The sequence below is a fragment of the Lepisma saccharinum genome, chromosome 21 (genome assembly GCF_977018435.1).
Source record: "Lepisma saccharinum chromosome 21, izLepSacc3.1, whole genome shotgun sequence".
Taxonomy (NCBI): Eukaryota; Metazoa; Arthropoda; class Insecta; order Zygentoma; family Lepismatidae; genus Lepisma; species Lepisma saccharinum.
Window position 1 is genome coordinate 27,606,489 of NC_139249.1, and position 23,043 is coordinate 27,629,531.

Here is a 23,043-nt window from a genome sequence, read left to right on the forward strand (position 1 = left end):
CTGATCGGTGACATTTGTAAGGGAGACAACCGGGAAAGCTATATAAGGGAGTGGTTGTGGTCAGATGGAGGCTTTTACCGTTTGGCTCTCTGAATTATGGCGGAAGAATGTTGGAAAACACAGGACAAAGGAGTGGATGACCAGCTGGTGGGGAAAGGTGGCATTTATTTATCTGTGAATAAGAAAACCGGTTGCAGAGTCACGTTGACCTTCCTGTACCTTGCGACGTTGCAGACTCCCATGAGTACCACAAATTAGAAGACAGATTGCTTCGAAGTGGGAGGAACGTTTTTAAACGATCAAAATATATATTTTAATAATATATATCTGAATTTTAATCTGGTAATGAAAACGCTATGGTTACAATAATATCCGCACTGTTAAGATTTCGAGCACCTTAAAGTGAAATACAGTCTTTAATAAATGTATGTCACCATAGTTCTAGTTTGGTCAAGAGCAATTTCCGCTATGGGACTATTCGCGCATAAACATATTAAATATTTCGCGGATCCTCATGTGCAACGTATGTTAATAGAACAAATATTTGCGGAAACAAAAAAACATTTTCTCTCTAGAAACGTAGAATACACATGTGCACACAATCCCATGGTGGGAATAGGATGGGAGGGGCAGTCCGCCACTGCATTCTGAAATTTACCAGCTTTAAAAACTTGCAAAAATAGACTGAATTTGAAATTTTAGTTTTCTTAGCTGCATGCTTATTGACTCGAATGTTTTCTACTGATTATCTCTTAATTTTACGTCGCCTTTATGTTACTATGGCTACAGGCAACGATGATGATGAATGATCTTATATGAAACTGATGAAGGAAAGACACTCCAAACATTAAAGCTTATGTTAATACAAAGGAACAAAAAGGATAAACGGGCATAAATCTCAAATACTCATGCGTTTTGGAAATTGTATTTTTCTTTTCTTCCTAACACTACGGTTCATTGCGACGAGAATGAATACGATGAACCCGGGACAGAAATTGTTAATCTCACTGTCACCGAGGCGATACATTTCAATTTAACATGCATTTTTAAGCGACACTTACGGGCTATAGCTACACCACACGCTTTCTTTCTGGCGGAGTTTCTGGCTTAGTTAAAGCGCAACTGACAACGAAAACCTCACAAAACTCTGTAAAAGTTTGCAGGAGCCAGGGAAAAAACATCGAGGCCAAAACTGTTTGTTTGTCAACACAGGCGACCTTGCAAAACAAGTCTGCACACCCGGACAAGTTCACTTTGCACAACATCGCCAACGATCCTACAAAACTCACGCCTACGCTCCGCAAGAGATCAGAAATCGCGCGCGCATTCAGACTCAAGACAAGGGCGACCGAAATTTCTCGCCGAGAAAAGTGCATCTGCCGGGCAGGTGTTATCGTAAAGGCACCGTCCAACTTCCGCTCGCGTTACTTTAACTACAGACGCAACCTTCCACCTGCAACCAACACACACACGAACAGAACATGCAACAACACGAAGACGTGCGTCAAACAATGAATGGCAGGAACAGACACCTCGAACTGCAACAAGATAACGCACCAACCGACAACACCCACCACACCACCAGCATGCAGTCCCGTAAAAACTGAAAGAGATCAAAGGAAAGCACGTGCTGAAATCGTCAAGGGAGAGGAGACACCAGAAATCGCCATTACCTGCTTCAGAAGGCGCTGCTTGCAGTATCGCTTTGCCGCACCACGACACTGACCAGTGCTGCCAACTCTCCGAAACAATAATTTCCCTCCGACGGACAAATATTCCCTCTCTATAAATACACGCTGAAGGGCAAAGAAGAGTTGCATTTACGATGTCCATAAAACGGAGCACGTTTTATCGTATCTTCTCCAGAACACCACAAGACGCTTTCAAGGCTGAATCAGATTTCAAAAGGGGAATGTTATTATTAGTAAAAGTGCCGAGAATAGACAAGCTTTACCTTATACCTGTTTAACTTACAATGCCCTACTAAAAGTACAGAGGATTACGTATATTGGTTTGTTAATACGAATATCACAATTGCTTATATTGTGCAGATATAAAATTATACCGTATGGAAAAAAGATAAACTTAATTCAGTAAAAAATACAACTGCTTAGTACAATGGTTTGCAATCAGATGTTCCCGGACTTCATTCGGTGGGGAGGGAAGCATGACACCATAGTAATATTTTACAAAAAAATGCAATTGGTATTGGAAGTTTATGGTTCAAACACACGAATACTTTTTTCATAGTTCTTGACTAATTGGTAAGCAAAACTCCTTTAGCATCTATACAATTATATAGGACGTAACAAAGTGGATAAATTAAGAAGAATATATCGATGGGCTACTTGTACGGATAATGATAAGTTCGCTCCAATGAAGTGGTTATCTTAATATATTACGAAACCAGGTGGTCCCACTTCTATTAATGGGAATGGGTTTTGGATCTGCAAACCACAGAAAGAACCTTGCCACGTACGAAAGTTCGCCACTGGGAATTTATTCCGGAACCACTTAAATAGTGAAACTGTTTTTGTGTTGTTGGTTCATTTAATCATTCTTCATCGCTGCGATATGTTCCTAAATATATGTTTATCAACTTCCTTTGTAAAACTAATGTTTGTAGGACAATTAGAATGTCAACATTATTTTATGCTTTTCTAGTTTCAACATGTTAAACTAGAACACAACTTCTGTGGGTTGCATTTTTGTGTCCCGTTACATCTGGTTCTGTGCTGTGCTATCCGACACGTCCGTAGGACGTCTGTCATGCGGGAGATCCGAGTTCGATTTCCACAGGAATGTCATTCCCGCATAAGTTGCTCTGGGCATACGAAACCTCTCGCCAATGGTCGTCTAGATAAAGGCGACCGGAGCGTGATGTTTATTACACATTGATGTGCAGAGACCTTTCACCCACCACGTACCTTAATAGTGATTCGATGACAGCCAATGAAACGTCACAGAAAAAGCATGGTCACTCATGTACGGCTAGTGCCATCAAATATCCCTCGAACCTGGAAATACCCCAAACAGCAAAATTATCCCTGCCCGTGGCAACACTGTAAATGACTGTGTACAGGAACGTCCCCATCCAATTAATCAATACGCAGGCCACCAACCAATGACGTCACCGGGGCACGTGAGCAGCAGACGAATGGGGGAGACGTAACCATGGCAACCTGGCTGCTTCGGCCCTTGAAAATTTGATGGGATCCTGCCTACGGGATTGCTCGAGTTGGCCATGTTGGGCGGCCGAGGGGAAAAAAATGTGTCAAACGATGATCTTCAGCCAGCAATGACTCGATGCCCGATTTTCATGCCAGGAGTCGCTCAATCGAAACTCGCATTCGAGAAACAAATTTCCTGGGCAGCATACTCGTGGTTTGCTCTCAAAGCGGGAAAAGTAAACTGTCCCAAACAGGCGAATGCGACAAAATAAATATCTACAGGCACTGCAGGGAATACATAGTGACAGCGCTACGATCGAAAAAGAATGCCGTCGGCAAAGGGGTTAAAGAAGTGTGAACGAAGTTAGACAATTATTTGCTTCATATTCCCACACTAACTACCTGCTGCCAACACTATTTCACACAGATGACGTAATGAACATTTACTTCACTTTTCCACTTCAGGTTAACTGCGACGATGAGTAATGAATGCAAGGACTCGAGATTTCCAACCGGCTACATATCCTATCACTACGGAGCGAATCATTACGTGCTAAAAAACATATACAGCGTTATTAAAAAAGAATGGTACACAATTCATTTTTAAGTGAAAAGAGATACAAAAGCAATTCTGGTGGGAAAGAAGAAAGGAAGGTTGTAAATTTATAGCCTGTGGTTGTAGTTGACGTAAAATCCGCTAGAGGCGCTACTTGTTGATAGCTAAAATGGCAATGTTCAAAACAACGAAGGTAAAACAAACATATTGCGTAATGGAATTTGCACGAACAGGGACAGTTGTTACAGTTCAGACACATTTTTTGTGAAAGACACTGTGTACGTTCCTCCATTACCACAGGACCTGGATAATTTTGATATGATCCATATTTTTGTGTGACGTCATCAGTAGAAAATGTGTCACTAATATATTTATTTTGTGAAAGAAAGCGTAACCTCCTTGTTATTCTATGTAATATTGCGCCTTATTAGTCATTTATATCTTTTGTTTAATGTTTATTGTATTTTATGCTACATTATGGGTAATTTAATGTATCTTCATGTTTGCGAGAGTTCACTATACGAATTTGTATTTCTAAACATGTATAGATGTCAGTCTTGTTGTAGTATCCTTTTGTAGATAGTGAGTGATTCATCTGTACTTTAATCTGTGTTCTCAAAAATAGTATAAAAGCGAGGATATCGCGTAAGAATCATCACACTTTCGCCACGGATCGTCGAAGCTTTTTAACTTAAAAGAACTCCTCGGTGTTGTGCATACATCCTGGTATGGTAGTTCGGGGCGCAAGCTAGGCCTATGTGAACATAGGTACGCCGATAGCCATGCATTGATGATATGCACAATACTGCAACCATTCTACGTTAAATAATAAAGCTAGCCTAAAGATTAATTTGGAAATAAAAGGCTAAAGAGCAAATATTGGCTCAGTTATCATTGCATATCTCTTGGTGTGGTAGTTCGGGGCGCAAGCTAGGTCTATGCAATCATAGGCTTGCCGATAGCCACGCATTGAGTTTATGCGTTTTAGTTGAGTCAATTCATCGACAAAGCGAAATCCTCGCTTTCATCTCAAGTATATTTGCATTATAATTGCCATGAATAAAGAATAAAACCTTTCAGTTTATATATACTGCAATAATGTGATTTTATTTCTCTGTGCTGTGAATATTGTCTTTGCCTAACACTACCCCTGTACCTGAGAGGAGTCTGTGTACTTCACCGAGTCTCATCGTTCACCGCTGAGTATTATTAAGTTAATATTAATAGTAAAATAATACAACGCGTCTAAATAATTGTGCAGTAGAACGGTGTCAAGTGGCAGTTCAACGTGTTGGCTCGATTTTGTAGTGTACAAGGGCAAGACAATTGTTTAAAGTTGAGATTAATTGTGCAAGAGCACTGAACTTTCATATTTATTGAAAAGCACAGAGTTATTTTGTTTCGATATGGACAAGAAGCATTTGCGTAGCGCAAATAAAAATCTCACTTCGATTTCAGGACTTAATGTTCCCGATTGTTGTCGGGACATTGATAAAGATAAAACCACATTTGTGTGCAAGAAATGTACAAAGCTTCTACATTTTGAATGTTGTGGCTTAGATATTCGAACTGAAAGCCACGATGCTATCGATTTGGTTTGTAAAGATTGTGAATCATTGTCTACGGATAGTTCATCTGATCCATTAAATATGTTTAAAGCATTAAAAGCCATGATTGAAGGAATTAGCAAGCAACAAGTCGAAAGTATGGAAAAATTACAGACTGATATTAAACAGCAAGCTGATTCCATTAATAACTTGAAGGCCGATATTAGCAATGATATTAGTAAACAGTCTGAAGCACTGAAAGCTGATATCAAACAGCAAGCTGATTCCATTACCAGCTTGAAGGCCGATATCTGCAAACAGTCTGAAACATTGCAGGCTGATATGTGTAAACAGTCTGAAGCACTGAAAGCTGATATTAAACAGCAAGCTGATTCAATTACCAGCTTGAAGGCCGATATCTGCAAACAGTCTGAAACATTGCAGGCTGATATGTGTAAACAGTCTGAAGCACTGAAGGCTGATATCTGTAGACAATCTGACATATTAAAGGAAGATATCCTCAGACAATGTGCGTTGCTAAAGGATGATATCGGTAAGCAGCACGATGAATCTATAAAAGTATTAAGAGCTGAAATAGGCGAGATGGCCTGTGAGATTCAACAACTGAAGTCTGAGAACGAGGAAACTAGGGCTCGATTCTCTGAAGAAATCCGGCAGGCTAGAGAGATAGACTTTGATGACTTCCGGCGCAGCTTGGCAGCCGATGTAAATAAAGCCACGGAAAATGTTCGCACAGATGTGGAGGATATTAACTCGAGATTCACTGGAGAGTGCAATAGGATTATCGAAAAACAGCTGACAATGGAACAGATGTTGGCCGAGGCCGAGACTGACAAAATACAGTTCCGGGCTGAGGTCCAAGAAAATATTAGTCAGATTTCAGTAGTTGTGTCTCAAAGAAGCAAGGACGTTGAGGAAATAAAAACTCAAGTAGAACAACTTACGAATCAGTTAGAGACCATGCACGTTACCCGCCAAACGGAAACAGAAACTGGATCTCGAACAGCTGCTCATCCGTCTGCAGTTGCTGAGAGTGCAGCGTTGCCAACCATGAACATTGAACTAAATGAAGCGATGGACAGAGCCGGTGGAGAGAGAACTAGAGAAGACAAACAAGTCTGTCGCCCACGAGTTACTGCTGATTCAAGAGCTAATGAAATGGCGTCTGCTGTTCCACCTACCTTTAGTCTTTCGGGCGATGACAGAGGTTACAGAGAGCGTGAATCTCGCAGGGCCCGGCACAGTCTTTATGAAGAAAGGACAAAGAGGAAACGTCTAGAAAGGAAGAAAGATCGCAGTTCCTCCTCTTCCAGCACCAGCTCTGACTCTCAGTATCAAGCAAAAATCAGGAAGCGAACACGAAGGCATGGAAATTCAAGGAGCGGGCCAGATGAGTCGCCGCCAACAACTCAGCGATCAGCAATGACTGGAACTCCAAGGATGGCAGACCTTAATTCCTTGTCGAAGTTCAAGGGAGACCTGGAAGCCCAGAATGCTGAGCAATACTTAAAAGAACTTAATATCAATTTTGATTTAATGCAGATTCCATACGAATACCGATTGGAAATTATTCCTCGGCTTTTCAAGGGCCAGGCTGAGCATTGGTTTCGAGCAAACCAGTTAGAGTTCAAGTCCTATTCTGATTTCTGCCGTCGTTTTCGAAAACAATATGCTTCAGAAGAGGCCAAAGAGAGGCAGCTGACAGCAGTGAGATCTCGCCGATACTTAAAGCAGTCTGGTATGAGCATGGAGGAACATGCCTGGTCTATTTACTCAGCCTACCGCAATCTGTCTGCCCGTTACATAGAACCTGAGATTGTGAATTTAATCATCTCCCAGCTTCCATATAGAGCTCGCAGTCTGAGTCTAGCTAATTCTCCTCAAACTGTACGGCAGCTAGCCGACTTTCTGAAAAGGTTCGAGGTGCTTGAGGAACAGGACAGTTGGAAGCCTGTGTGGAATAGGGAAGGTGCAGGCCAGGGAAATGCTCCCAGACAAAATAGAATTGGAAACCAACAACCCAGAGTCAGACAAGTTATGCAGAACCAGAGGAATGGATATTCCAATTACAACATGCGGCGTAATCCTCCGAGAAGGGATGGCAGGAACAACTACGCACGTGGGCCGCGTCGTTCCAGATCTGATCCAGAAGAACATTCCCGTGACTCTTCACGTAACGCCTCTGAACCCAGTAACTTCAGAGCGACGGCGCCTCCGTTTGAACCTTCTGCTTCACGTTTGACGAACGAGCAACGTCAAAGCGTCGACATGACAAGAGACTTTTGTTGGGCACCATCGACTAGTGCTAATCCGAGTGGTATGCAGTCGGATTTAGCCAGTCGCCCAACGTGAATTCTTCGTTCCCGATCACGGTTGGGCTAAAATCTTGGACTTCTCTGGGAACAGATGACAGCGTTATAAATAGTGAAGACAATCATCTTTTTGTTGTGCTGACTCTCAATGAAGGAGAACAAAGTTTTGATAGAGCACTACAACAGGCAGTTAGAAAGGAAAATTTACCCAGGGCTCCATTAATTAAGGCAACTGTAACAGGCGTCGAGTTTATTTGTGTTCTGGACACTGGCAGCGAATGTAATCTCATGAGCTACGCCATTTGGAAGAAGATTAAAGAGAAGCTGCCGTCATTGCAGTTGCAAACATGTCCAGATGTTAGGCTGACTGATTTCACTGGGAGAAACAAAACTAGAGTTGTGGGATGTAGACAAGTATATCTGGAGATTGCTGGAAGAAATTTATTGGAGGACATGTTTGTCTTGAGAGGTCTCGAAGCTGACTTTATTTTGGGCTACCCATTCCTCAGGAAATATGAAGCAGGAATTGACCTACAGCGCGAGAAGTTATCCCTCACCGTAGACGGAGTTCCGGTAGAGCAGGACCTCGTGAATAATGGATCTTCGAAAGGGACGTATGTACGAAATGTCCGTGAAGGTTCCCATGTCGATCAGTGGACGGCTAGTCCTGACGACATTCTTCAGAAGGTCAATGCGAATGAGATTTTATGCGAATGGGGTAGATGCCAATTGAAGGAAGTCTTACTGAAGCATAAAGATGTATTTTCCGAGAGACCAGGTACTATTAAAAACTTCCAGTGTGAGATTGAACTCACCACCACAGAACCTGTGTATCGATCTCCATATCCCATACCTATAGCAAAAAGGAAACTCCTGGAGGAAGAATTAGAAAAGTGGAGACAATGGGGTGTTATAATGCCTTGTAATTCCCCTTACTTGAACCCTTTAATTGTAGTCGACAAGCCTGACGGTACAGTACGCCCATGCATTGACTTCAGAAATTTGAATAAAATTGTACGTGTTCCACGAAATTCAGTTGAGCCCATTTCGGATGCCTTACAAAAATTTAAAGGTGCTCGTTATTTTACAAATCTGGATCTGGCTTCTGGATATTTACAGATCCCTGTAAAAACTGACTGCCAACCATGTACTGCCTTCTCCTATAAAGGACGTCAGTGGATGTTTGCTCGAATGCCTTTTGGTATCTCTAGTGCTGTGTCAATTTTCATAGCTGCCATGCATGCTGTATTTGGTCCTGAAACCGAAGAGTATCTAACTCAATATATGGATGACTTGCTGATTTTCGACAAAGAACTCTCCAAGCATCTCGAACATCTGGACGAAGTGTTGCAGCGACTCCAAGAAGTGGGGATGACTGTAAAGCTGCGAAAGTGTGAATTTGTCAAAAAGGAAATTACCTACTTGGGTCACATTGTTTCTGGAGATGCTAGCAAAATCCAACCAGACAAAAATTCCGCCATTAAGTTATTTCCTAAACCTAAAACTAGAAAGGATGTTCGGAAATTTCTTGGCCTCGCCAACTGGAGGCGGAAGTTCATTGAAAATTTTGCAGCTAAATCTGAAGCGCTCACCAAGCTGTTAGGTAAAAATCAACGTTGGATTTGGCGAGACGAGGAAGAACAAAGTTTCCAGCTACTGAAGAATGAACTTGTAAGAGATGCTGAATTAGCACAGCCTGATTTTGAACAAGAATTCTGTATCCAATGCGATGCTTCGGGGAAAGGATTGAGTAGTATTCTTTTCCAAATGGATGGTGAAGAGAGGAAGGTCATTCAGTATGCAAGCCGAAAACTGAAGGAGAACGAACGCCATTACTCCATCCATGAGTTAGAATGTTTGGCCATAATCTTTGGAGTTGAGAAGTATGCTGTTTATTTGAAAGGTAGGTCTTTCACTAGCTACAGTGATCATAAAGGGTTGGTATGGTTACAAGACGCCCGTAACTGGAACAGTCGTTTGACTCGCTGGTCTCTAAAACTCCAACAGTACCAGTATAAAATAGTATACGTCTCTGGTCGCCAAAACGATCTGGCAGATATTTTATCTCGGTATCCTGCTGATGATATACCCCAGATTCAACCTGAAAATAGCCAGCAGACATTCAGAATAAACTACCTGTGGGCCGAAAGAGGAGAAATAGATGACGTCGACAAGTGGAGAGAGGCACAATCTGAAGATGAATTCTGCAAAAATTTACACCAATCTCTAAATTCTCAGGAACCTAACCTCAGATTGCATCGTTCCTATCGCATTCAAGAAGGAATTTTATTTAAGAGAGGATCAGACAATCAGTCCCTTTGGAAACTGTGTGTTCCGGTGGTAATGAAGCAACCTCTCTTGAAAATAATTCATGATGAAGCTGGACATTTTGGAGTATCCAAGACATTGAAGCGACTTGCAGTACGATACTTCTGGAAAGGCATGAAGGATGACGTGATACAGTACATCCGAGATTGTGAAATTTGTGCCCAGAGTAAACCAGACAAATTAGGGATACTCAAGGAGACCCTTCATATCAGTCCCAAGCAACCTCATGAGATGCTTTCTCTGGACTTGATTGGGAAGCTTCCTCGGTCTAATGGATACCAGTACATCTTGAGCCTTATTGATGTGGGTACACGTTTTGTCTCCGCATATGCTTTACGGACTGCCAGCACCAAAGAAATTATAAACACGCTTCAGAAAGGATATTTTGCTCACTATCCAAACGTTACGTTTACCCTAAGCGACAGAGGAGCTCAGTTTACCTCGAAGCAGTGGAAGGAATTTACAAAAAAGCCGTGGTATCCATCATGTTTGCACAACAGCTTACAATCCAAAGGGGAACATGGTAGAACGAGCAAATCAAGAGATAGTCAGATTACTTCGTTTATTTTGTTATCGAGAACATCAGACTTGGTCGCGATACATATCAAAAGTTGTTTGGTTAATTAATTATTCTATTTCTGAAACAACTGGATATTCACCTGCTGAACTATTCTTCAATCATCCTATACCCAGAGAGATCCTAACTCATTTCAATTGGCCCGAACGGGAAGAAGCCCAACCGGATTGGAAGTCCAAATTATTCTTAGCCCAAGTCAGGGAGAAGAAGAAGCTGTCGAAGGATTTAAAACAGAAGGGAAACGCCAAGACAGTGACAGTTGGAGACTTCGTGATGGTTAAAAACCATTCCTTAAGCTCCTCACTAGATAGGACCATTCAAAAGTTATTTATGTTGTGGATAGGACCTTATCTAGTGGACAAAGTGGAAAATAATGTTGTGACATTGCTAATTCCAAGGACTAAAGAATTATATGATAAGGTTAACTTGGATAACCTAAAACTGGTGCGTTTTTCGGAGGATAAAAAGAAAGAGTTTGTACTTTAAAACTAAGTTTCCTCCAGGTAGATAACTTCCTTCCTGAAACTTAGTTTTCGAAAGGAAGGGGCAGATGATATGATCCATATTTTTGTGTGACGTCATCAGTAGAAAATGTGTCACTAATATATTTATTTTGTGAAAGAAAGCGTAACCTCCTTGTTATTCTATGTAATATTGCGCCTTATTAGTCATTTATATCTTTTGTTTAATGTTTATTGTATTTTATGCTACATTATGGGTAATTTAATGTATCTTCATGTTTGCGAGAGTTCACTATACGAATTTGTATTTCTAAACATGTATAGATGTCAGTCTTGTTGTAGTATCCTTTTGTAGATAGTGAGTGATTCATCTGTACTTTAATCTGTGTTCTCAAAAATAGTATAAAAGCGAGGATATCGCGTAAGAATCATCACACTTTCGCCACGGATCGTCGAAGCTTTTTAACTTAAAAGAACTCCTCGGTGTTGTGCATACATCCTGGTATGGTAGTTCGGGGCGCAAGCTAGGCCTATGTGAACATAGGTACGCCGATAGCCATGCATTGATGATATGCACAATACTGCAACCATTCTACGTTAAATAATAAAGCTAGCCTAAAGATTAATTTGGAAATAAAAGGCTAAAGAGCAAATATTGGCTCAGTTATCATTGCATATCTCTTGGTGTGGTAGTTCGGGGCGCAAGCTAGGTCTATGCAATCATAGGCTTGCCGATAGCCACGCATTGAGTTTATGCGTTTTAGTTGAGTCAATTCATCGACAAAGCGAAATCCTCGCTTTCATCTCAAGTATATTTGCATTATAATTGCCATGAATAAAGAATAAAACCTTTCAGTTTATATATACTGCAATAATGTGATTTTATTTCTCTGTGCTGTGAATATTGTCTTTGCCTAACACTACCCCTGTACCTGAGAGGAGTCTGTGTACTTCACCGAGTCTCATCGTTCACCGCTGAGTATTATTAAGTTAATATTAATAGTAAAATAATACAACGCGTCTAAATAATTGTGCAGTAGAAGGTGTCAATTTAAAGCAGCGCATCTCTCATGCAGTGGAGCTGATAACAGAGGATAAGCTGGAACGCTTCTGGCAAAAAGTGGATTATCGTTTTGACATCTGCCGTGTTACCCAGGGTGCTCATATCCAACATTTGTAATTGCCCAGGTAAATTTACAACCTTTCTTTCTTCTTTCCCACCAGAATTGCTTTTGTACCTCTCTTCACTTAAAAATAAAACTACTTTTGTACCATTCTTTTTGAATAACCCTGTATTTTCTTTATGTTCTAAAAACAGCTGAAAGAGGACGCTAGTTGCTTGTTGAATACAATGAACAAGAAAGCACATTTCCAAATTGTTCATTCAAAATGCACATCGGTTATCTCTGAACAGAAAATGGCCTTTCCGTGTCACACCTTACGCCCGGAAAGAATATTGCAACACTTGAGCGAAAGCCGAAGTCCAATCACTGCCTGTTTCGTTGACGCTAATCGGGACTCGACTTGCGGTTTAAAGCGAGATAAGAACCACAGTGTAACGTGATATAAAATATGTGGGTTTGATGAGGCAGCAAACGTCCCACATTCGCTGCCTCCCCCTTTTTTTTATTTCTCTAAACCGGAAGTACTTTCCAAGCAGGTTAAGTGGCGTGCTTTTCTTAGAAAAGTGAATATCCATATTCTACAGAATGGATCACGAGTCGTGTAACATTACATTCTCATCGCAAATAACCAAAACCGTAAGATAATTACAATTCTATAGGTCGGAGTTCCCCCTACCTCTCCCCCCAAAAAACACAGCAAATTTTAAAGGTTAATCTCAAGGAAGAGAATGAATGATTCATTTGCTTTATTTTACTAGCTTTCTGCCTAATAGGGAAGACGAGGATGAGTGATCCAAGGACACACTCAAAAAAACACCCATGTCAAGGCCGAGATTCGAATCCAGGACCCCTGGCGCCGTAACTGTGCTAACCACTCCGCCAGGAGGTTGGCGGCGTGTCGTTAGTTGATCTCCCAACATACTCGGTTACCGAGACCGGAACACATATACAGCGTGTCCACAAAGTCCTGCTACCATTACAATGAAACATAGCTCTTAACTATGAGATAAAGAAAGACATGCGGTTGCTCAGTCGTCGACCTCCCTGGCGGAGTGGTTAGCACAGCGCCCTGCAACGCTTGGTGTTCCGGGTTCGAGTCCCGGGTAAGGCATGGGTATTTGTGTTTGTCCAAACGTGAAAAACTGAGAATACTGTAAAAATTGAAAAGTGTGAATGACGGGGGATAGAACAGCGTAGGGGTATTCCTTTAAAATAATAAAAAAAAAGTCGGTAACGCGTCTGACTACCATGCTATAGGTACCGGGTTGGATCCCCAGCCGGTTCAAATCCGGGAACTTTTCTAACGTTGGAAGCGGCACCGGCGCCCACCCAGCGTCGAATGACATGGGTACCTGGGGGAAACCCTGGGGGGGGGGGGGGTAAAGGCGGTCAGGGGCGTAATGCTGATCACATCCCCCCACTCACGACCGGATGAAGAAAGTGTAGTGCGTTACCTCCAAACGCCTTCATGGCGTGGTGCTAAGCACAGGTGAACACTTTACCTTTTACGCGGTTTTTTGCAACATGTTCTACAGCTCTCAAACTTTTAATAAGTAGTGGTATTTTTTTTTTCAGATTATGTTGTGAGCGACAATGACGACAGCACAGGAGATGGCACAATGTGTGTGGTGGTATACTAACGGGGCGCATGTGGAAGTGTTGTAATTGTAAATAAAACTTTGAGAGCTGTAGAACACGTTGCAAAAAACCGCATGTCTTTATCTCATATAGTTTAGGAGTTAAGTTTCATTGTAACGGTAGCAGGACTGTGGACACGCTGTATATCCCGAGGTGCGATTCGTCTCGAAGTTTCATTACTGGCACCAGGAGACAATGTGAAATGAAAACGCCTCGTGTGTGCGGGAAGAGGGGGGGAGGGGATGAGGATAAGTTCAATTTGGCAAAATATAATGTAGATGGATTCATTGAGGGTCCTATAGATAAAATGTTTCCTTGGATTTGTACATATAATATGCCTGCGTACTGACACAATGTTGGCCCCGAAATTTATAAATATATTTTTTGTTGAGCTGGTGTTTTTAAGTCCACTTTTTACACATATAGACTAACCGGGAATGGACGTATAGTTTAAAGTGTATGGGTCACTGTGTGCACTACTGGGTACCGAACGGGACATTTATAACTAGGTAAATGAGTACGAAGTAAAACCTCCATATCCCCATAAAAGCATCTAACGTTGCAACCCACTGTGGTATGCCCAAGGGTGATTGGTGAGGGTGACCTTAACTTGGGCCCAGTATTAAAAAAAGGAACGTCCAAGGCAGGAAAAAAGTGGCAATATGAGGGCTGACTAAAAAAGGTATACGTAACCCTTCCCGCCCTTGATATTGCTGGGCACGCCACTGGCCGCCAAACAGTTGCACAGTAGAATCCCGCCCCACTTAACTTAAGCAATCACCCTTGGGATTGTTTGGCGACAACACCACCGCCCGTCCCTGTAAGCTCAAATCGATAAAGAATGCCGCAGAAACGTAGACGTTACTTTTCCCTAGGTAACACGGCACCCATGGATGATTTTTAACAAAAGACAGCCGACCAGTCTTCAAAATGATATAACGTTTCCTGAACAAAATTGAGCTATCTATACCTTCCTTTCACAAGATTGGTCGGTCAGAAGCGAAACGGCAGTATCTGAAGCGACATCACAGCTTGAAATACAATCAGACGCAAAGACATCAGTAAAGAAATTCTCCATCTCTTGATTAGTTATTTCCTTCATCTTCGTTCCATGCTTATTCGTGCTTTCTGTTTCAATTCCATTCCCCACTTAGCAAGAAACAGAATGGACAATTTGGTTACTATCAATAGCCAAGTCTAAATCTCTTGACTTTTTTGGCACCATGTTCAGTGTAGGTAGAGTGGGATCCGTGAGTATTACCGCGCAAATTATCCATCACCATGTCCGTGCACTTTATTTGACCCAATAAGAGCTTCAAGAATTAAAAGAAAACTAAAAAAAACCTCTTGACAACTTCTGCACCAGCATACATAAAAATCCATCGCTTAAAAACACACAGGATGTAAGGGAAAAATTAATGAAAATAGTCATGGGCAATTTCCACGTTAATACTCATGGATCCCAGTGCACACTGTACATCAGCCCTGGCCCAAAACCATGGTAACGGTTGAAGTTTTTGCGTGCGATGACGTATATCCGGACAAGTGAATGCATCACTTCAATGTGAAGTCACGTGAAATGACAAAACGACAGTGTTGCAGTATGCAGATATTAAACACAAGAACAATGTCTAGATGAGGATGTGTACTACAGGCTGTGGAAAAGGAGATGCGATAACCACTAACGCCGTCAAACGGTTGGGCGGGAACTTTACGTCACATACCATGAAGTAGTAATAGGGTCTGAGCTGATTATGTCCTTTGCCATTAGTCCACTCAGAATTAGTTCACTTCATCAAATGATTTACTAAATCTCATCAATTTACATTGTCGAATTCATTATTTGAGTTTTTTTGGTTTAGGTTCAACATCTTCACCGAAGAGAAAATTATGCTCATTTCTTTGTTTTCCTTGACCCTGTACATCCAGGTGTGTTATATACAGTGTACGTACAACTATAGATTGAATTGTATATGATTGTATCTTCTCCAAATATGATGTATAAAGAAACAAACTGCCGGAGAACTAAGTGAGGTGAGTGTACAATTTTATATTACTATTAAAGTGGAACCACAAGCAAAGAAACCTGCGCAGACTCGCGACTCCTGTGCACCGTACTCCAGTGTGGAGGGGAGGGGGAGAGTGGAGCATGCTCACTTATAGTCGGAGTTGAACAGAAGAGGAGGAAGGTTCTTTTTCTTGTGGTCGCTCTTGTAAGTAAGGGGAACTGTGATTTTCCATTCATCTATTTTATCACTTCTTCATAGGGTTACCAGATTGCTGTAAGGGAAATGTAGGACATGCTGTCCCAAAATGTAGGACACAACATTCTCAATAAATAATACATATTTCTATAGAGCATGTTAGAAAGTAGTTGAAAAATTACACTTTTCGTTTTTTAAAAAATTAATTCTTAATGAATTTTTAAATGCAAAATTTCAAGACTTGCAATCATACTAATCAATGCACCTCCTACTACATGATTTAAGTGGTACTTCTCTGAGGAGACAATTTTTATCAAAATTTCAGGTTTAGTCAAACTATATTTATGTTACATGGACAGTCAAACTTTGAAATTATAGGGACCAGTAACAGACATTTTACAGACTTTATGAAAAATAATTTCTGTAGTTAGTCTGTTGGGCTGATGGTAATAAAAGTACTCTCTGAACATTTGAATTATGACCTGTAGTGTTAAACAAATATTCAGCAATTACCGTAATTTAAAATTCGAGAAGTTTAAAGTTCGGGAAGTTTCATCTTGGGTAGTCTTTAGTTCAATAACAGGGTGTCTACCAAAATAACACATCCAGTATTCTTGACTTTTTCTGGACTTTTCCAGACCTTTTTCCAGTCTTTCTTAACGTTTATTTATCCGACCCCTACTTAGGTAAAATTGAAAATTAGTAATTAAGAAAATAAATATGTATTTATTGAAAACCCCTACCAAAGGGCCAGTTAAGATGAAATCTGAAGCTGAATTTAAGAAGAGAATTAGATCTGCTTTCTCGTATTAATGCATCCTGAACTGTGTTTGGCAGATGAGCAAGGCTTTGGCGTCTGGACTCGAGCCAGTATAATCTAATGTGGGGCTTGTGTCGGTTGTCCCTATATGTTTGTGACTGTCCCTTCATCCATCTTACCTTACCGCCATTCATTATCATTTTCGCGATTAACCAAACGGACAAAAAAATGTTAAGTAAAATAAACTAAATCAACCAATCAGTCATTATGGTAGCAAAAATTCTTGACCACAAGAATAATTTATTTCCTTTGGATTGACTTCTTGACCTATTTGTTGATTTCTTTACTTTTTCTTGACTACCATGACTTTCTTGACTGGTAGACACCCTGAATAATTTTGTTCTCTATACCCCTGTTTTACAATCAAATTACAGTAGAGCGTCGATTATCCGAAGTAATTGGGGGACATGGGTGTTCGGAAAACTGGTTTGTTCGGATAATCGAACTGTACATGTTTATTTGCCAAAAAGAAGTACTGTACAGTAAATTTATTCATAAAAACAGGCATCTCTTTAAGTATGTATTACAAAGTAACGTACAAAGGCAACTTTAGTAGGAATATATAGTATGTGGTACAGTTTATTAAACAAAAATATGTACATAGTATTACATACGCAGTTTGCATGAACAATACACACAGTACACAAAATTAACGTTTAAAAAAATCCTTTATTTTGGTCTGTCTAAGCAAGCCTACACGCTTACGAGCAGCTAAGTCACGTACTTTTTTCATTACAGATATCTGAAAGTGAGCGAGTACACAGTTCGGTTAAGCGGTCGTTCGGTTGACCGACGTTCGGATAATCGACGCTCTACTGTATATTGAATAAGAATGGCAACACCTTGTTCCGTCAGTATAATCCCTAAGGCAAGAGATTCTGCTCAGGCATTGAACAGTGAAGTTATCAGAAAGTGGTCCCAAAACTTTGTTCATTAAGTGCTTCCGTTTTTCCATATTTTTAATAGCAGGACAAACTTTTTCTTTGTGGGCAATGATCGAATCAAAATAAATTTCACCATTGAGTTTGGAAACACAGTCCATAGACTTGTAACTTGCATGATTGTTTCCTGTTACCTACTTTCCTAATTAATATTATGTGACGCTCAAAATGTAGGACATTTATGATATTTTTCAAATTCCTCCCGGACGCCGGACATAAGGCTAAAATGTAGGACATGTCCGGGAAAATCCGGACGTCTGGTAACCCTACTTCTTCATCATCTCAATTGACTTAAATGGCCGGAAGAGCAAAGTAAATTTATCAAATATAAATACAAACACGTATCGTTTAATAAATAACCAAAATGAAATGAAAAGTTAGCAGTTTGTATTTTTATTGCTTTATGAATATGTAGGGAAAAAGCGAGAGAGAATTGTACACCAATGGCAAAGAAATGGTAGGCGAAGTATTTACCAGGATTATACTCCCTACATTCCTGCTCATAATAAGGAGTCGAAGTTATCTTGCTTAAGGATCTTTCTTCGATGTAAACCTAAAAGTTGACTTTTCAGATTACGTACATAATCTTCTGGGCAGAAATGTGCACTGCAGATTCTAGCATTAGCATGATTCACGTTAGCGTTCCCACACGAATCCAAAGCTCGGTGACCGAAGAATCCTTTTGAAAAACGTATATAACGTATATATTATGTTCAACGTACTTGGAAGATGTATCTTGTGCTGAACTAAAATAAATAATAATAACAAGTGGTGTGCTAAATAATAATAACAAGTGGTGTGCGGTATCTCGAAAAGTCGGGACCGGGATCGGAAAGAACAATTCCGTCCCTATCCCGACTATAGCAAATGACTTCCCTACTTTTCTGGATCCCGAGCCGATCTTCCGGCCATTTAAGTCAATTGAGATGATGAAGAAGTAGGGTTACCAGACGTCCGGATTTTCCTGGACATGTCCTACATTTTAGCCTTATGTCCGGCGTCCGGGAGGAATTTGAAAAATATCATAAATGTCCTACATTTTGAGCGTCACATAATATTAATTAGGAAAGTAGGTAACAGGAAACAATCATGCAAGTTACAAGTCTATGGACTGCGTTTCCAAACTCAATGGTGAAATTTATTTTGATTCGATCATTGCCCACAAAGAAAGAGTTTGTCCTGCTATTAAAAATATGGAAAAACGGAAGCACTTAATGAACAAAGTTTTGGGACCACTTTCTGATAACTTCACTGTTCAATGCCTGAGCAGAATCTCTTGCCTTAGGGATTATACTGACGGAACAAGGTGTTGCCATTCTTATTCAATATACAGTAGAGCGTCGATTATCCGAACGTCGGTCAACCGAACAACCGCTTAACCGAACTGTGTACTCGCTCACTTTCAGATATCTGTAATGAAAAAAGTACGTGACTTAGCTGCTCGTAAGCGTGTAGGCTTGCTTAGACAGACCAAAATAAAGGATTTTTTGAAACGTTAATTTTGTGTATTGTGTGTATTGTTCATGCAAACTGCGTATGTAATACTATGTACATATTTTTGTTTAATAAACTGTACCACATACTATATATTCCTACTAAAGTTGCCTTTGTACGTTACTTTGTAATACATACTTAAAGAGATGCCTGTTTTTATGAATAAATTTACTGTACAGTACTTCTTTTTGGCAAATAAACATGTACAGTTCGATTATCCAAACAAACCAGTTTTCCGAACACCCATGTCCCCCAATTACTTCGGATAATCGACGCTCTACTGTAATTTGATTGTAAAACAGGGGTATAGAGAACAAAATTATTCAGGGTGTCTACCAGTCAAGAAAGTCATGGTAGTCAAGAAAAAGTAAAGAAATCAACAAATAGGTCAAGAAGTCAATCCAAAGGAAATAAATTATTTTTGTGGTCAAGAATTTTTGCTACCATAATGATAAGCTTAGGAAATTATACTTTAATTACAACATAATAGATGAAAACTTCTGATGCATACACAAATCATTGCAAGTTGCCAGGGGCGCGTCAAGTATCGGAGCGCTCAGCTACTTCACGGCCAAATAGGCGTTGCTCCGCGAGCGCTGAGCGAACTTTAACCTTGCTCGCCACAGAATATAGCATTTTTTTGTTTCGATCTTGTAAGGCAAAGGGAAGAAGAGGAAAACTGTATCAGTTGGCAGGGTGGCGAGCCACCGAGTGGCAAGAGACCAATGAGGGAATATTTATGATTAACTGACCGGCTTGCGATGTAGCGTAATTAGAGAGGAAGTACAAGTAACAGAAGGTGATGTAATATTCCAGTTTTTGTAATAGTATTAAAATGTGAGTGTTCTTTATTTGAAATAATAAATGCTAAATATACACCGTAGTTTTGGAAAGTTGTGCAAGGGTGTGAAAATGAAAATTTCGAGTTTTGTTCACATCAACTATTCTATTTCCATAATTAACAGCTTTTCAAACACCGAAATCTTGTCCACTCGACGCAGCCACATTCATCACAGATTATTCAAAGGCACTGATATTTTGATCAATGAGCAAACTGTGCCAAGTAAATGATCTGTCTGCTCAACGAGCGAAAATCTTGCTCAGCGAGCGTCGCTCAGATACTTGACAGGCCACAGGTAACCTTAAACTTTTACAAACACAAGTACATCAAAACTTGGTTGTTTCAAGTTACTAGCCCCAATGGCCAAAATATTTAAAAAATAATAATAATAACGGAGTGACTATTTTCACCACATTTTAAACTGCATGTGCACGATATGCAACCTCGCCTGGCCTAGTTGTTGCATATGAAGCTTATATCAGTGTGCATTTATTTTCGTGCAGGAGAAAAGTACTTTTTTTCTGCACGCCATGGAGTTGGAAAAATACAGCAATGTGTTCTGATATGGACTAGTGCTGCTAGTATGTGAGTAGTAAGTATGAAAGGGTATTACGTTCCTAAATGCCGTCATTGTTAGGTTAGGCAGGTCAGGTTTAGGGCTATTAGCATTAAAATTACTTCTATAGATACTCTCCAACACCTGATCATGTGATTTCTGGTCCTCAGCATTTTCTGCTTTTCTTACTAACTGGTGACAGTAGTAGTCTAAAACATTTTTGGTAAAAATTTACTATCCTTCAGACACCTCTAATTTTTTCGTTTCGGCAATTTTTGACATTCGTACTTACGTATCTGCTTCGCGGAACATTCCTGAAGGTGTATCAACGTTGTTTTGATGAAATTAATTGCAATTTTTCACATTACCAGTACGTCTTTCTGATAGGCCTTTTCGCTTGCTTGAGATGAACTAACCTATCCACGTGCCAATGGTTCGTGGGGCTAGCTATTCTCCGTCAGAGAATTAATTTTCAACAAACAACATGAATTTCAGCTATGAAACATTCCCACATCACACAAAACACCTTCCCGATGTTCGACAATGCTACAGGAACTTATTACGGTAAGTAGTTTCTTCTGTAAAAATAAATAAATGTGTCCGAAGGATAGTAAACAAGTACAGATTTCTATTAGCACATAGACTAATTATCATAGAATTTTGAAAATCATTGTCACACGAAATTTGAACCTTCCTTAAAGTAATGAGCACTGTTTGGACTCAAAAAAAGCAACTTAAAAATTACCTTATGCAAGCATGCACACTTCCCATGGACAAGATATTTTCAGTCAACTAGCACCAGTAAATATCGTACAAGCGTGGGAATCAATGTAGAAGTAAATTGGAACCTTAGTAGAATGCATTTAGGGGCATTATTTTAATGCTAAGATAACCAAACCTAACCTGACCACTATAGCATATATTGAACAGAATTTTAAGTAATCCCTAAAACTCTGTAGTATGTGTTAACATATGTACACCGAAATGGAACCTTGTAAAAATTGCATTCGTAGCACCATGAAATCGCAATAAAACAAAAGGAACTTGGGCCAAAAAAACATCCACCACCAATGTAACGTTTGTTGCTCCCAATGCCCTAAATATATATTGTTGTCAGCCAAAATTATGGGCATCAAGAATCAAATTCTACAATAATATAGTTATGCTAACTCGAGTTGTTCAATGTGGAAGTTTCAAACACCATCACCTCTGTGTATAACATTTTACAATATAAATTAATTTTCATGACAATACACTCGGTGCAATATACAAATTACGCTAAATTCGATGTTATTGCATGACAACTGAAAACTAGCTGTACGCAAAATAGTAGAGTTCGCGATAAGGTCTATAATCAAATACGCAATAATTTTACAATTTCTCCGCACAAATTAAGTTATCAATATTTGTTGTAGGTTCGTATTTTACGGCGTGAATAATTCAAAATTCTCATTTTCTATGTTAATAAATAATGATACAATATAGTGATGATTTTCAAGGCATTTATGCACAAAAATATTTAAACGCTCAACGCAAATGTTTTTTACCAACGAAGCTTATAAATTTATACGTGTATAAATTATAACACATTTTGAATTTCGGTATTTTGGTTTTCAGATAAACAATTTGCGTCCTTGTTTTTTGACGGCACAGTTTCCTTTATCTTCCATGTGTATCCGATTCGAAACTACCAACTTTCTCCTTTCGAGCACATGAGAAACATTTTCAAACCGCCCACAAATGGCAGGAGGCTCCGAATTTAAATTCAATCTTATATATTTCTAGTAACATTCAAAACAATGAGTTTGTTTTAAATGAAAGTTCATTTGAATTACATCTTTCAATCAGTAGCCCCTGTGAATAACACATCTTTCTTTCTTCTATCACTACATTTTTTATTCACTGATTTATTATTTTTCATCTATAGATACGTTTCTTATATTAACCGTGGTGTTGTAACCTAACATCATTAAACACAAATTACGATAATGTTAAACTAAAACATTGATTCAAGAGAAAGTACTATTTATAACAAATAGTCAATGAGAGTGTACATACCTTTAATGTTCTTTCCAGAAGTTTTGCTATAAATTTAAATCACATAATACTTAAAAATCGCTTTAATGGCTTCCTTCAGCGTCTTCTACAACGCAACACCCCGGATCAAAATGGACTCTTCCACAAATAGCGCGCGAAGCGAACCAAGCGCGGGAAGTTGCTGTTCAAAATCAGTCACGGATTAATTTTCTTATGAATCGTCTTTCATAATTATTAATAATGCAATCTCCCTATTTATTTTTATTTCAATGTGAACGTAAATATTATAGGCAATAACATATTATTTAAATGTTGGAAATATTTTAGATTAGAGTGGTCATTCACAAAAAGCATTTCCCTGCCATCTACTGGCAAATTTTGAAAACATGTACTCATTGTACATGCCAGCCAATGCT

At 39.7% G+C, this 23,043-nt stretch overlaps 1 protein-coding gene across 4 annotated transcripts in view; it reads right to left on the minus strand.

The window, feature by feature from the left end:
- The window catches only part of LOC146004363 (CTD small phosphatase-like protein 2), an 89,710-nt gene extending 66,949 nt beyond the window's left edge, over positions 1-22,761 (minus strand). For 2 of the 4 annotated variants that reach the window (XR_014443921.1, XM_083143154.1), the window contains exon 1: positions 22,649-22,761. The gene's annotated coding sequence lies outside the window, so the exon portion shown is untranslated. Of the gene's footprint in view, positions 1-1,061; positions 1,204-1,673; positions 1,703-22,648 lie in introns of those variants that run through there. The other 2 variants (XM_083143155.1, XM_083143156.1) reach the window with 2 other exon arrangements.
- Between the last annotated feature and the right edge of the window lie 282 nt (positions 22,762-23,043).